At 37.9% G+C, this 13,339-nt stretch overlaps 1 long non-coding RNA gene and 1 pseudogene across 8 annotated transcripts in view; both read left to right on the top strand.

The window, feature by feature from the left end:
- The window catches only part of LOC119875975, a 151,065-nt gene that overhangs the window by 13,497 nt on the left and 124,229 nt on the right, over positions 1-13,339 (top strand). For 6 of the 8 annotated variants that reach the window (XR_005354090.1, XR_005354093.1, XR_005354092.1 and 3 more), the window contains exon 4: positions 12,189-12,367. This is a non-coding gene — a long non-coding RNA (uncharacterized LOC119875975). Of the gene's footprint in view, positions 1-12,188; positions 12,455-13,339 lie in introns of those variants that run through there. The other 2 variants (XR_005354095.1, XR_005354088.1) reach the window with 1 other exon arrangement.
- On the top strand, positions 7,061-8,051 carry LOC100686646 (annotated as a pseudogene).

Below are 13,339 nucleotides of genomic sequence, written 5' to 3'. Positions count from 1 at the left end.
TTTCCATTATTTTATCTTCTATATCTCTTATTTGTTCCTCTGCTTCTTCCATCCTTGTGGGCATTACAAATCCAGTCAATTTCAAATATCAGTTATTGCATTTTTCATTTCTGATTGTTTTTTAGCTCTTTTATCTCTATGGTAAGGGCCTCCCTAAAGTCTTCCTTTCTTTTCTCAAGCCCAGTGAGTATCCTTATGGTTGTTGCTTTAAATTCTCCATCAAGCATATTACTTATATCTACTTTTATTAGCTCTCTGTCAGTGACCTTAACTTGTTTCTTTCTCTTGGGATTAATTCCTTTGTCTTGGCATTTTGTCTAAGTCTCTATCTTCTTCTGTGCATTAGAAAAGCCTCTCGTGTTTCCTGTTCCTGAGAGTAATGCCTTTATGAAGAAGTCATACAGTGTCCAGGGATTGGTGCTTCAGGAAGTATCTCTGGTGTGTGCTGCATTCACTCTACTGCTGTTTTGGCTGCTGTAGGCTTCAGGCCAGTCATCTTTAGAGGTTCTCCTTGCCTGTAGTGGACAGTGTTTGGTCTTGGCCAGAGTGTGGCAAGTTTTAACGAGATGTGCTCTGATCTGCTCGTTAAATGAGACTTGATGTTACTTCCACTAGAACTGAAGCCTTATAGAACTTGCTGGTCTGGACTTGTGGTATGTGTGGGGGCTTCTGTTGGTTTTGGGGGGAAGGGTCCCACTGTGCTGGTCCTTAAGCACACTTGCCCAAGAAAAGCAGTATCAGCAAGATGCAGGAGGGCAGGACTTGGTGTAAACAGGTTAGGCACCCAGTGTTAGTGCTGTGCTGTTTACTGAAGCTGGTTTATGCTGAGGGCCAGGTGTTGGGAAGAGGTGGGAGAATGTGCCTAGAGGTTCCTTTGTCCCTGGAAAAGCACCTCTGCAAATGCTACCCCTCACAGACACAGTCCAAGAATAGTGAATGGTGTCTCTCTTGTGAACCTTAGGCATGCCTCAGATCACATCATCTGCCCCAGTGTTGTTTGTCTGCCTTCTCTCCAGGAGTAGGGCACTGCCCTGGGGGCTCTATCCCAGCTAAGCACACTGACCTTTAAAACTACAGTCTTTGGGGGCAGCCTTGGGTGGCTCAGTGGTTTAGCTCCACCTTTGGCTCAAGGTGTGATCCTGGATCCTGGGATCGAGTCCCACATCAGGCTCCATGCATGGAGCCTGCTTCTCCCTCTGCCTGTGTCTCTGTCTCTCTGTCTCTGTCTCTCTCTGTCTCTCTCTCCCTGTGTCTCTCGTAAGTACATAAAATCTTTAAAAAATAAAATAGAATAAAACTAAAGTCTTTGAGAGCTGCTAGTTGTGAAAACTCATGAAAATCAGCCCCTCTTACTACCTACCTAGCCAATAGTTTCAAGGAAGTGATCTCCATGTGCTTTCCCTGTGTTCTTCTCTGTCTTACCTTTTTCTATGAGTAGAGCTCCATCCTGTCTCTGCAGTACTCACAATCCATTTTTCCCCCAAACCACATCTCCACACTTCCTATCTCCTTCCATGTGGCCTCTCTTCTCCCTCTAGTTGTGCTGGTTGTTCTGTCAGTACTCAGGTTGATTTTGTGGAAATTCAGAATGATTTGATAGTTATCTAGTTGTCCTCTAGGGATGACATGAGCATAGGGTCCTCCTACTATGCCACCATCTTAGCTTCCCTTCTGCAAATCTGGATATATATGATTTAATAAAGGAAATGGCTCATAAGCATATGAAAAGATGCTACACATATGTCATCAGCAAAGTTTAAATTAAAACAGTAATGAGATACCACTACACACCTAATCAAATGGCTAAGATCCAAAAAGTAAAATACCAAAGCTGGTGAAGGTGTAGAATATCAGGAATACACATTTATGGCTACAGGGAATGCAAAATATTACAGCTACTTTGAAAGATGTTTGGCAGTTTTTTTTTTTTTTAATCAAACTAAACATACTCTCACCATATGATCTAGTAATCATACTCCTTGGAATTTACCCAAAGAAGTTGGAAAGTAATGTCCATATAAAAATCTACATGTGGGTGTTTATAGCAGCTCTTTTCTTAATTGCTAAAGCTTGGAATCAACCAAGATGTTTGTCAATAGGTGAATGGATAAACAAACTATGGTATAGCACACAAAGAAATAGGATTCAACAATACAAAGAAAAATTATTAAGCCATGAAAAGATATCAAAGAAAAAAGTGAAAAAAAGCCATCTGCAAAGGCTGTCTTATATGATTCCAATTACATGAAGTTCAGGGAAAGGTAAAACTAGAGATAGTAAAAAGATTAGTGGTTACCAGAAGTCGGGGGGGGGGGAATTAATAAATGCAGAATCGGGGGGGTGGGGACTTTAGGACAGTAAAACTACCGTGTAGGATATTATGGTAGATACATGTCATTACATATTTGTGAAAACCTGTATAATGTACAAAACAATGAATGAACTCTAAACTATGGACTTCAGTTAATAATAATGTATTGATATTGGCTCATTAACTGTAACAAATGTATTGCCCTAATGTTATATGTTAATAACGGGGGAAACTAGATAGAGTGGTGAGGGGATATATGAGGACTCTGTACTTTCTGCTTAATCTTTCCATAAACAAAAAAAAAACAGTTAAAAAATAGACTATAATTTAACATTTTTGCTAGACTTGCATGCAAAACTTGCACACAAATATAGCCATAGAAGCAGTATTTCTAATCATCAAAAAGTGGAAATAACCCAAATGTCCATTACCTGATGAATGGAATAGTAAAACATGATATATCCATACTGATGGAATATTATTCAGCCATAAAAAGAAATGAAGTAGTGATATATGCTACAGCATAAATGAACCTTGAAAATATGCTATAAAAGAAGCTAGTCACAAAAGCCTACATATTAAATGTATAAACGTATAATGTATGGAATAAGAAAATCTGCAGATATAGAGAGTGTATCAGTGATTGTCTAGAATTGGGAGAAATGGGGAGTGAGTGACTGTTAATAGGTTTCATTCTCTTTTGGAGGAGGAGGTGATTTAAAATGTTGTCAGATTGACTGTGGCAATAGATGCATAGCACATTAAATTGTACATTTTGAATGGTACGGAAAGTAAATTATATCTCAATGAAACTATTATTTAAAAACTATGATTAATGTATTCAAGAAAACCCATGGGCAACATATACAATTTAAGCAAAATTATCTATGTAAAGCAACCAAAGGAAAATTCTAGAATTAAAAAAGCAATAGTTGAAATGAAGCACTCAGTTGATTGGTTTAATATTACATTAGTCAAACATAAGAAAGGACTATTAAAGTCAAGAAAAAAAATAACCAGACTAAAATTTGGAGGATAAAATAGAGAAAATAAGTACTTAAGACATATAGAGTATATAAAAAATACTGTGATTTACCAGGCCCAAATTAGGGGGGTAGGGCAGGGACATGCAACCTACCTGAATCATAGGGACTTCTCCTAAGGAAGAAACTAGGTTCTAATGCCAGAAGTAGAGGAATAAATTACAAAGAAAGCAAAATGACACAAAACAATGGTTAAACTATAATCTAGATACTCTAGTAAATATGATAGACCCCATGGGGTTGCAATCTAGCACAAACAGTAAGAAAATGTGACACCCTATACCCAAATGGCATAGGGTGCTCGATATTATTACAGAAAAATGTCCTGGGGAGGAAGTTTATTTAATTTTTAATTGTTTAAAGTCCATATATAAGCACTACCATGTAGTATTTGTCTTTCTTTAACTGGCATCTTTCACTTAGCATAATGCCCTCCAGTTTGATACATGTTGTTGCAAATGATAGGATTTCCTTTTTTTCTCAGGTTGAAAAATATTACATTGTATATTGTATTTCTTTATCCTTTCATCTGTGGATGGACACCTTGGTTGTTTCCATACCTCAGCTGTTGTGAATAATGATGCAATGAACATAGGAGTATAGATAGCTCTTCAAGTAATAATTATGTTTCCTTTGAATATGCAGTAGACCTTGAACAGTGCAGGGGTTAGGGGACCCCAATGCTCTGTGCAGTCAAAAATCCATGTATAACTTCAACTCCCCCCAAATTTAACTGTTAATAACCTTACTGATAACCTAAACAGTCAATTAATATATAGCTTGTAGGTTATATGGATTATATACTGTATTCTTAAAACAAAGTAAGCTAGAGAAAAGAAAATTCCATTAGGAAAATCATAAGAAAGAGAAACTACACTTATAGTATGGTACTGTAAAATATTCACATATAAGTGGACCTGAACAGTTCAAACCTGTGGTTTTTCAGGGGTCAGCTAGCTGTATACCCAGAAGCAGGAGGAAGACTGTAGGACACAAACTGACCATTAAAATATATTGTAGGAATAGAAAACTTTGAATACCTAGAAAGGGAGATTATGGGGATTTTGAAAGGACCATTGTTCAAGGTTATATATAGTTTAAATTATGACATTTCAGTAAGCCTGTGTATGAAGACTTGCTTATTTTTCTGGATTTGAATAGACTGCAAAGGAGCCTTGCTAAGTTTTTGATCACAGCAACAACAACAACAAAAAGAGTAGAAATATTTTTTCTTTCATTATGAAACTGGAGGAAAGGCAAGGTTTATAAGCAGTATGAAGGCCCACTAGAATTTTCCCTCATGATAGTGCTAATTCAGGAGAAGAGTCTAAGGCCATAGAACAATTTTGAAAGCAAAATAAGGCTGCTGAGTCTTCACCCAGTGTACAAGATTAAGTTTTAATGGCATATGATGAAGTGGCTATGACACAGCTGGAAGACCTGGTTGAGTTGTTGAAAATGGCTCTCAAAGGAATTGGACAGTGGACATAGAAAAAGAACAAGGTAAATCCAAAAGAGTAAAAGGACAAAATTAATAAACAGAAAAGCCAAAATGGAGAAGAAAAGCTGTAACCTTGACAAATAAAACCAAACACTTGTTTCTTTAAAAGACCATTAAAATAAGCAATATTTGGCAAATATGATAGAGATGTGATTAGCCATAAAGCAGAGATTTTCTTTTTTTAATTACAAAAGAGTACCATGCTAACTTTATACCAACACATTTGAAAATCTAGATAGGAGCACCTGGGTGGCTCAGTGGTTGAGCATCTGCCTTCGGCTCAGGTCATGATCCCAGGGTCCTGGGATCAAGTCCTGCATCAGGCTCCCCACAGGGAACCTGCTTTTCCCTCTGCCTATGTATCTACCTCTCTTTCTGTGTCTCTCATGAATAAATAAATAAAATATTTTTAAAAAAAGAAAATCTAGACAAAGTGGATGACTATTGAATAAATTATATGAAGCCAATATTGACTTATATTTTGAGTAGAAAATACAAACAGCTTTATGAAATTAGAAACCATAATCAAAGATGTACACCTTAGAAAGACATTGGTTGCTTTCCAATTCATAAAAAAAAAAAGAAATAAAAGAAAGCTAACAATCCTAATACAAAAATCAGACATGGAAAATATACCAAATAAGTAAAAGTTTACTAGAGTTTACTAGAGTACCTTTCTTTTCAGCTTTTAGGTTCTAATTAATGTCAGCAAATGAATTCCAGTGACATATTGAAAAAAAGTCATTGTAATCAAGTATGATTTATGATTTCAAGTATAATCAAACCATAAAGCAGATTTGTAAAACTAAAATAATAGTTGGAAGGGAGAGAGAAATGTCCATATCCAAAATCAAAATACACTCCAAAGTTTTAAAAATCTAATAAGCTGTAACAGTACGTCAATATATATATCATTGAGCCAGAAGAGGAACCCAGGCATCTATGAGAAATAAAATATAGAAGAAATAAAATACAGGCTGTTCTTACTTGTGGAACTGCTAAGATGATCATGCAAGCTGATCTGTTTAAAGTGATCTTAATGATCAATAAGAAAAATATGACTGTTCCATGACCTTAAAAGTTTTCTGACAAATCTGAAAATCTCTTCCTGTCGGTTATAAAGGTATAGACAAATTTAAAAGATGGTAAACCTTATATTCAGTGAACATACTGTAATTAGAACATTAGAAATACTTAGAATTAACAGTTTATTTCACTGGAAAAATCTCATGATGCTTCCAGTTTTCAGTCCAGCATGTGAAGAGCTTAGAAGTCACAACTCTGTCCTAACAAGTAAAAAGCTGAACAAACTGAAAAATCAACAATTCCTCTTAGATTCATTAGAAGAGTGGGATCACAGGGCAAATCATTGTCCACAAAATTGGAGAGGCAAACAGGCAGATACAGAGAATGACAACATACTGGAGCGGAAACCCAAGAGCAGAAATCTGCATGGAAACCAGGACAGAGGTATAAAACTTGAATTATATTTGGCAAATTGCTAGAGGCTTATTGTAAAAAAAAATAAATAAATAAGTCTGTGAGTTAAAAATTCCAGGGTAGCCCCCGTACTTTCGAGTTTCCCTTCTTGGACCTCTACCAGATTGTCATTTTGAAGATCAGAGAAAAATCTCCTTAGGGTTCCTGCAGGGAGAAGAGAAAAGGCACAAGTTGGAAATACACAAAAGCATGTAGTCACACTTATGGCCTGTTCTTAAGAAACCTCTTGGGGTATTGTCAGATACTAACTGACCTGGAGGAAGGAAAATGCCCAACTCCAGCCCTGTCCAGCCATTCTGTCCCTATCAACAGGTGGGAGTAAAACCTGAGAGGCATTTGTGAAGTGTATAGCTCAGGGGCACAAGCTCACTGCAAGACTGAAATCTAGTGGTAGGACTCTAGAATGCTTCCACTCCCACACCACAACATCACGTCACTAAGGGCTTACTTTCTGCAGTTAATTTCATCCAGTACTTCAAATCTGGATTTAAATAAAGATTTTATTTATTTATTCATGAGAGACATTGAGAGAGAGGCAGAGAAATAAGCAGAGGGAGAAAGAAGGAGGCTCCCTCCGGGGAGCCTGATGTGGTTCTCTACCGCAGGACCCTGGGATCATGCCTTGAGCTGAAGGCAAATGCTCTATCACTGAGCCACCCAGGTGTCCCTGGATTTTTTAAAGGATGGAAAGTTGAGGCTTCCCTCGAGTCAACGCAGGATGAAGCCCATCCTGCTGCAGGGCCAAGAACGATCCATTATGCAGATTAAGTACAACCGCGAGGGAGAGCTCCTCTTCACGGTGGCCAAGGACCCTATTGTCAATGTGTGGTACTCCGTGAATGGTGAGAGGCTGGGCACTTACATGGGCCATAGTGGAGCTGTGTGGTGTGTAGATGCTGACTGGGACACCAAACATGTCCTTAACCGGCTCAGCTGATAATAGCTGTCGTCTCTGGGACTGTGAAACAGGGAAGCAGCTGGCTTTACTCAAGACCAATTCAGCTGTCAGGACGTGTGGCTTTGATTTTGGGGGCAACATCATCATGTTCTCCACGGACAAACAGATGGGCTACCAGTGCTTTGTGAGCTTCTTTGACCTGCGGGATCCAAGCCAAATTGATAACAATGAGCCCTACATTAAGATCCCTTGCAACAACTCCAAGATCACTAGTGCTGTTTGGGGACCCCTGGGGGAGTGCATCATCGCGGGTCATGAAGACAGAGAGCTCAACCAGTATAGCGCCAAGTCTGGAGAAGTACTGGTGAATGTTAAGGAGCACTCCCAGCAGATCAATGATATCCAGTTATCCAGGGACATGACCATGTTTGTCACTGCTTCCAAGGACAACACAGCTAAGCTCTTTGACTCCAAAACTCTTGAAGACCAGAAGACTTTCTGGACAGAACATCTAGTCAACTCAGCTGCCCTCTCTCCCAACTATGACCATGTGGTGCTGGGTGGTGGTCAGGAAGCCATGGATGTAACCACCACCTCTACCAGGATTGGCAAGTTTGAAGCCAGATTCTTCCACTTGACCTTTGAAGAAGAGTTTGGAAGAGTCAAGGGTCACCTCGGACCCATCAACAGCGTTGCCTTCCATCCCAATGGCAAGAGCTATAGCAGCGGTGGTGAAGGTGGTTATGTCCACATCCACTAGTTCACCCACAGTACTTTGAATTTGAGTTTGAGGCTTAAGAAGCTTGGATCTCCATCAGGACCAGGGGAATTTTCTGGGCCAGGGCTCACAAAGTTTTGGACTCTAAGAAATAAATTAGTTTGGAAATAAAAAAAGAAAGAAAGAAAGAAAGAAAATTGAATCATGTAAAATGCTTAATTGACACCACAAATGGCAGGAAAAGAGTGACAAACAAAAATAGGAAAAAGAATAAGAGCGACAAATACAAAACAGTAACAAATATGTTAGATATTAATTAGAAATTAATCCAATTATATAAATAACCACTTTAAATTGCAACAGTCTAAATATATTATTTTGAAAAGGAGATTGGGGATCCCTGGGCGGCTCAGCGGTTTAGTGCCTGCCTTCAGCCCAGGGCATGATCCTAGAGTCCTGGGATCAAGTCCCACATTAGGCTGCCTGCATGGAGGCTGCTTCTCCCTCTGCCTGTGTCTATGCCTCTGTGTGTGTGTGTGTGTGTGTCTCATGAATAAAAAAATAAAATCTTAGAAAAAAATAAATAAAATAAAAGAAGGAGATTATCAGAGAGGGTGAAAAAAACAAGATCTAACCATAAGAAATCTTCTTTGAATATAAAAATACATATAGATTAAAAGTAAATGGGTGGAGAAAAATATACCATGCTCATATGAATCAGTGTAAGGAGCTATATTAATTTCAGACAGAGAAGACTTCAAGACAAAGAAAAGTATCAGGTACAAAGAGAGGTATTATGTAATAATAAAGGGGTCTATTCTTTAAGAAGACATAATTTTTAATGTGTATATACCTAACAACAAAACATCCAACTTTGTGAGACAAAAACTGATAAAAATGTAAGGAGAAAGAGATGAATCCATGATTATAGCTGGAGACTTCTACATCCCTTCACCATAATGGATAGATCCAACAGGCAGAAAATCAAAATATAGCTGAATTCCACAGCACCATCAACCAAATGTATTTAACAAACATCTATAGACCACTTCATTTAACAGTAGAATATATGTCTCAAGCTCATGTGGAATATACACCAAGACAGACCATGTTCTGGGCCCTAAAACACATGACAAATTTAAAACAACAGAAATCATAATGTTTGTTCTCAGACCACAGTGAAACTAAATGAGGAATCAAGAACAAATAAATAGCTAGAAAATCCCCCAAATACTTGGGAGTTTAAACAACACACTTCTAAATAATGCATTGGTCAAAAAAATCTCAAGAGAACTTTTACAATATTTTGAACAAAATGAAAATGAGAACAGATCAAAACTTGTGGGATGCAGCAAAAACAGAGCATAGGGGGAAATTTATAGCATTGGATGTGTAATTAGAAAAGAAGAAATATCTAAAATCAATCACCTAAGCTTCTACCTTAAGAAACTAGGAAAAGAAGATCAAATATAATCCAAAGTAAGCAGAAAAAAGAAACAGTAAAAATCAGAGAAATTAAAAACAGAAAATTGGGACACCTGGGTGGCTTAGCAGTTGAGCGTCTGCCTTTGGCTCAGGGCATGATCCCAGGGTCCAGGATCCAGTCCCACATCAGGCTCCCTATGGGGAGCCTGCTTCTCCTTCTCCCTATGTCTCTGTCTCTTTCTCTCTGTGTCTCTCATGAATAAATAAATAAATCTTTTTTTAAAAATAAATCTTAAAAAAAAATAAAAACAGAAAATCAACAAAGTCAACAAAACCAAAATTTGATTCTTTGAAAACATAAAATTTAAAAGTTTCTAGTCAGATTAATGAGAGAGAGAGAGAGAGAGGACAAACTATTGATATCAGAAATGCAGGACAGGATATCATCAATGCATATCCCACAGACATTAGAAGGATAGCAAAGGAATACTAAGAGCAACTCTATGCCTACCCAGTTGAGAAGAATCTGGATGAAACAGGCCAATTCCTGGAAAGACAATCTTTGAAAACTCACACAAAGAGAAATAGATAATCTGAATAAGCCTATATTTACTTTTAAAATTGAATCAATAATTAATAACTCTCAAAACAGAAAACACAAGGCCCAGATGTGTTTAGTGATTAACTCTACCATTTAAGGAAGAAATTATACCAATTCTACACAATATCTTTTAGAAGATTAAAGCAGGGGGAATACTTCCTACCTCATTCTATGAAGCCAGCATTATGCTAACATCACACTTAACGGTGAGAAACTAAAATCTTTCCTGCTATGGTTAGGAACAAGATAGGGGGTTTCCACTCAATACTCCCTTTCAACATTTACCAGAAATTCTAGCTAATGCAATGAGCCAAGAAAAGGAAATAAAATGAGTACAGATGGAAAAGGAGAAACTAAAACTGTCTTCGTTTTTGCAGATGACATGACTGTCTAATATGTGAAAAAAAATCAGAAAAAATATCCAAAAACTTCTGAAACTAATAAGTGATCAGAGGAAGGTTGTCCACACCTATTAGAAGGGCCAGCCTCCAGAACACTGACAACATCAAATGCTGACTGCTGACAACAATGTAGAGCAACACAAAGTCTTGTTCATTGTTAGTTGGTGTGTGAAATGGTGCAGCTACTTTGGAAGATAGTTTGATGATTTTATATAAGTAAACATACTGTTAAAACAAATGAGTAAATGGACAAAGAAAAAGCAGAATCCTATAAATACAGAAAACAAACTGATGGTTGCCAGAGGGAAGGGGGATGTGCAGATGGACAGAATGTGTGAAGAGGAGTGGGAGATATAGGCTTCTAGTTATGGAATGAATGAAGTCACAGGAATTAAAGGTAGAACATAGAAAATGCAGTCAATGATATTGTAATGATGTTGTATGGTGACAGATGGCAGCCACACTTGTGGTGAGCACAGCATAATCTATAGAGATGTTGAATCACACTATGTTATACACCTGATACTAATGTAATCTTGTGTGTCAACTACACTCAAATAAAAAAAAACTAAAAAGCAAACAAGAAAAACTAAACATTTTCTTGCCATACAACCTAGCAATTGCTCTCCATACAACCTAGCAATTGCTCTCCTTGGTATTTACCCAAAGAAGTTGAAAAGTCCACATAAAAAGCTGCATACAGATGTACACAGTAGCTTTAATGTTATCAACCTTGTTATCAACCAAGGTATACTTCAATGCATAAATGGATGAATATCTGTGGTACATCCAGACACTGGAATACTATTCAGTGCTAAAATACAATGGGCTCTCAAGCCTTGAAAATACATGGAAGAAACTTAAATGCATATTACTGAACCAAAGAAGCCAATCTGAAAGACTACACATTATATGATTTCTACTCTATGACATATTAGAATAGATAAAAGTATGGAGACGGTAAAAAGGTCAATAGTTTTCCAGGGATTAGGGTCAAGAAAGGGATGAAAAGGCAGAGCAGAGAGGATTTGGGGGACAGGGAAACTAGACTACAGAGGTAGATATATGTCATTATACATCTGTCCAAACTCATAGAATATAGGACACCAAGAATGAACCAATGACTGTCGACTTGAGCCATAATAATGTTTTGATGTAGGCTCATCAATTATAACAAATATGCCACTCTGGTGTGGGAAGTTGATACTGTGCTTACATGGGGGCAGAAGAGATATGGAACTCCCTACTTTCTGCTCAGTTTTGCTATGAACCTAAAACCACTCCAAAAAATAAAGTCTAATTTTAAAGGAGAAAAGAAAAGACTTCTATCAAGGCTATTTTGCACAGTGCTTGCCCTCCTCCTGCCGTGTAGCTGACAATAAAGAGCAAGAATCTCTTCCATGCCTTGGCAAAGTGTCATACTCCGTTCTGAGTCTGGTATCCACTTCTGACATTTTATCCTTTGTGCTTTTAATGTGGGGAGATATATAGATATATCTGAAAGTTCCTTTAATGTGAAGCTTTTGGCTGACATCGTTTACTCTCGGACATCTTCATCCTTTTGTCCCTTCCATCCCTTCCCTTCATCCCTTTCCACAGGTACTGATTGTGCCTTTACTAAGTAGCTTTGGTTGCATATTTACTCTCACTGTGCCTGCAGATTCAACATCCCCAGAGGCAGCTATTTCTGTAGCGGTTCCTTCATATTCTGTGAGAATTGCACTTCCAAAGAATCGCTTTCTGTTCCCTTGTGACACGTGTCCCTTTGTTGTCTCTCCCTCCCACTCAAGATTGTCCAGTTTTGTGATCTGTGATGTGGATGTTCAAGAGGAGGACAAAGAAGCAGCAGAATGACATGTTTGCTGTCTGGGTATCTGTGTGTGAACTGAATAATGTGCACGGGGACCAAGCACTGCCCGACCGTGAAGGAAGTGACTGCTGATCACGACACACATCTGTTATCTGTATGGTAATTTGAGATCTGAGGAATTAGCTATGAAGTTTGTACTTCATGTTCTTTCTCACCCTTAATATATGGTGGTAACTGCAATGTGAATTGTGTTGCTCTGGGACCGATATTATTTAACTAAATAGTGGTAACTGAAATTTGTGCAGAGGTGTGCAATGCAGAGCAAAAACTGCCTGTATAGTATGCATTTGGTAATATTTTATTGTAAGAAAAGAATAATATAGAGGAACATAAGGTAGGATGAGAAATACTGTTCTTATTATGATGAAGTCTTTGCCTAAGCAGAACATGAAAGTGAGATATCAGAAAGAACCAGACAGGGGATTGGACTTCGTGTAACTTAAAAAATTCTACATGGCAAAAAGTAATCTAAACGGATTTACATACAGAGGCAGTGAAACACCGGGACACCTACACCCCAGTGTTTATAGCAGCAATGTCCACAATAGCCAAACTGTGGAAGGAGCCTCATGTCATCGAAAGATGAATGGATAAAGAAGATGTGGTTTATGTATACAATGGAATATTACTCAGCCATTAGAAACGACAAATACCCACCATTTGCTTCAACGTGGATGGAACTGGAGGGTATTATGCTGAGTGAAGTAAGTCAATCAGAGAAGGACAAACAGTGTATGTTCTCATTCATTTGGGGAATATAAAAAATAGTGAAAGGGAATAAAGGGGAAAGGAGAGAAAATGAGTGAAAATATCAGTGAAGATGACAGAACATGAGAGACTCCTAACTCTGAGAAACACACAAGGGGTAGTGGAAGGGGAGGTGGGCGGGAGGGTGACTGGGTGACGGGCACTGAGGGGGGCACTTGATGGGATGAGCACTGGGTGTTATGCTATATGTTGGCAAATTGAACTTCAATAAAAATAAATAAATAAATAAATAAATAAATAAATAAATAAATAAATAAAATAAAGTTACAAGACAAGTGACAAATTAGGAATTATAAACATCTG

This window comes from Canis lupus, chromosome 1, assembly GCF_011100685.1.
Source record: "Canis lupus familiaris isolate Mischka breed German Shepherd chromosome 1, alternate assembly UU_Cfam_GSD_1.0, whole genome shotgun sequence".
NCBI lineage: Eukaryota > Metazoa > Chordata > Mammalia > Carnivora > Canidae > Canis > Canis lupus.
Note: the sequence above shows the minus strand (reverse complement) of the source record. Positions and strands in the feature narration are given on the sequence as shown.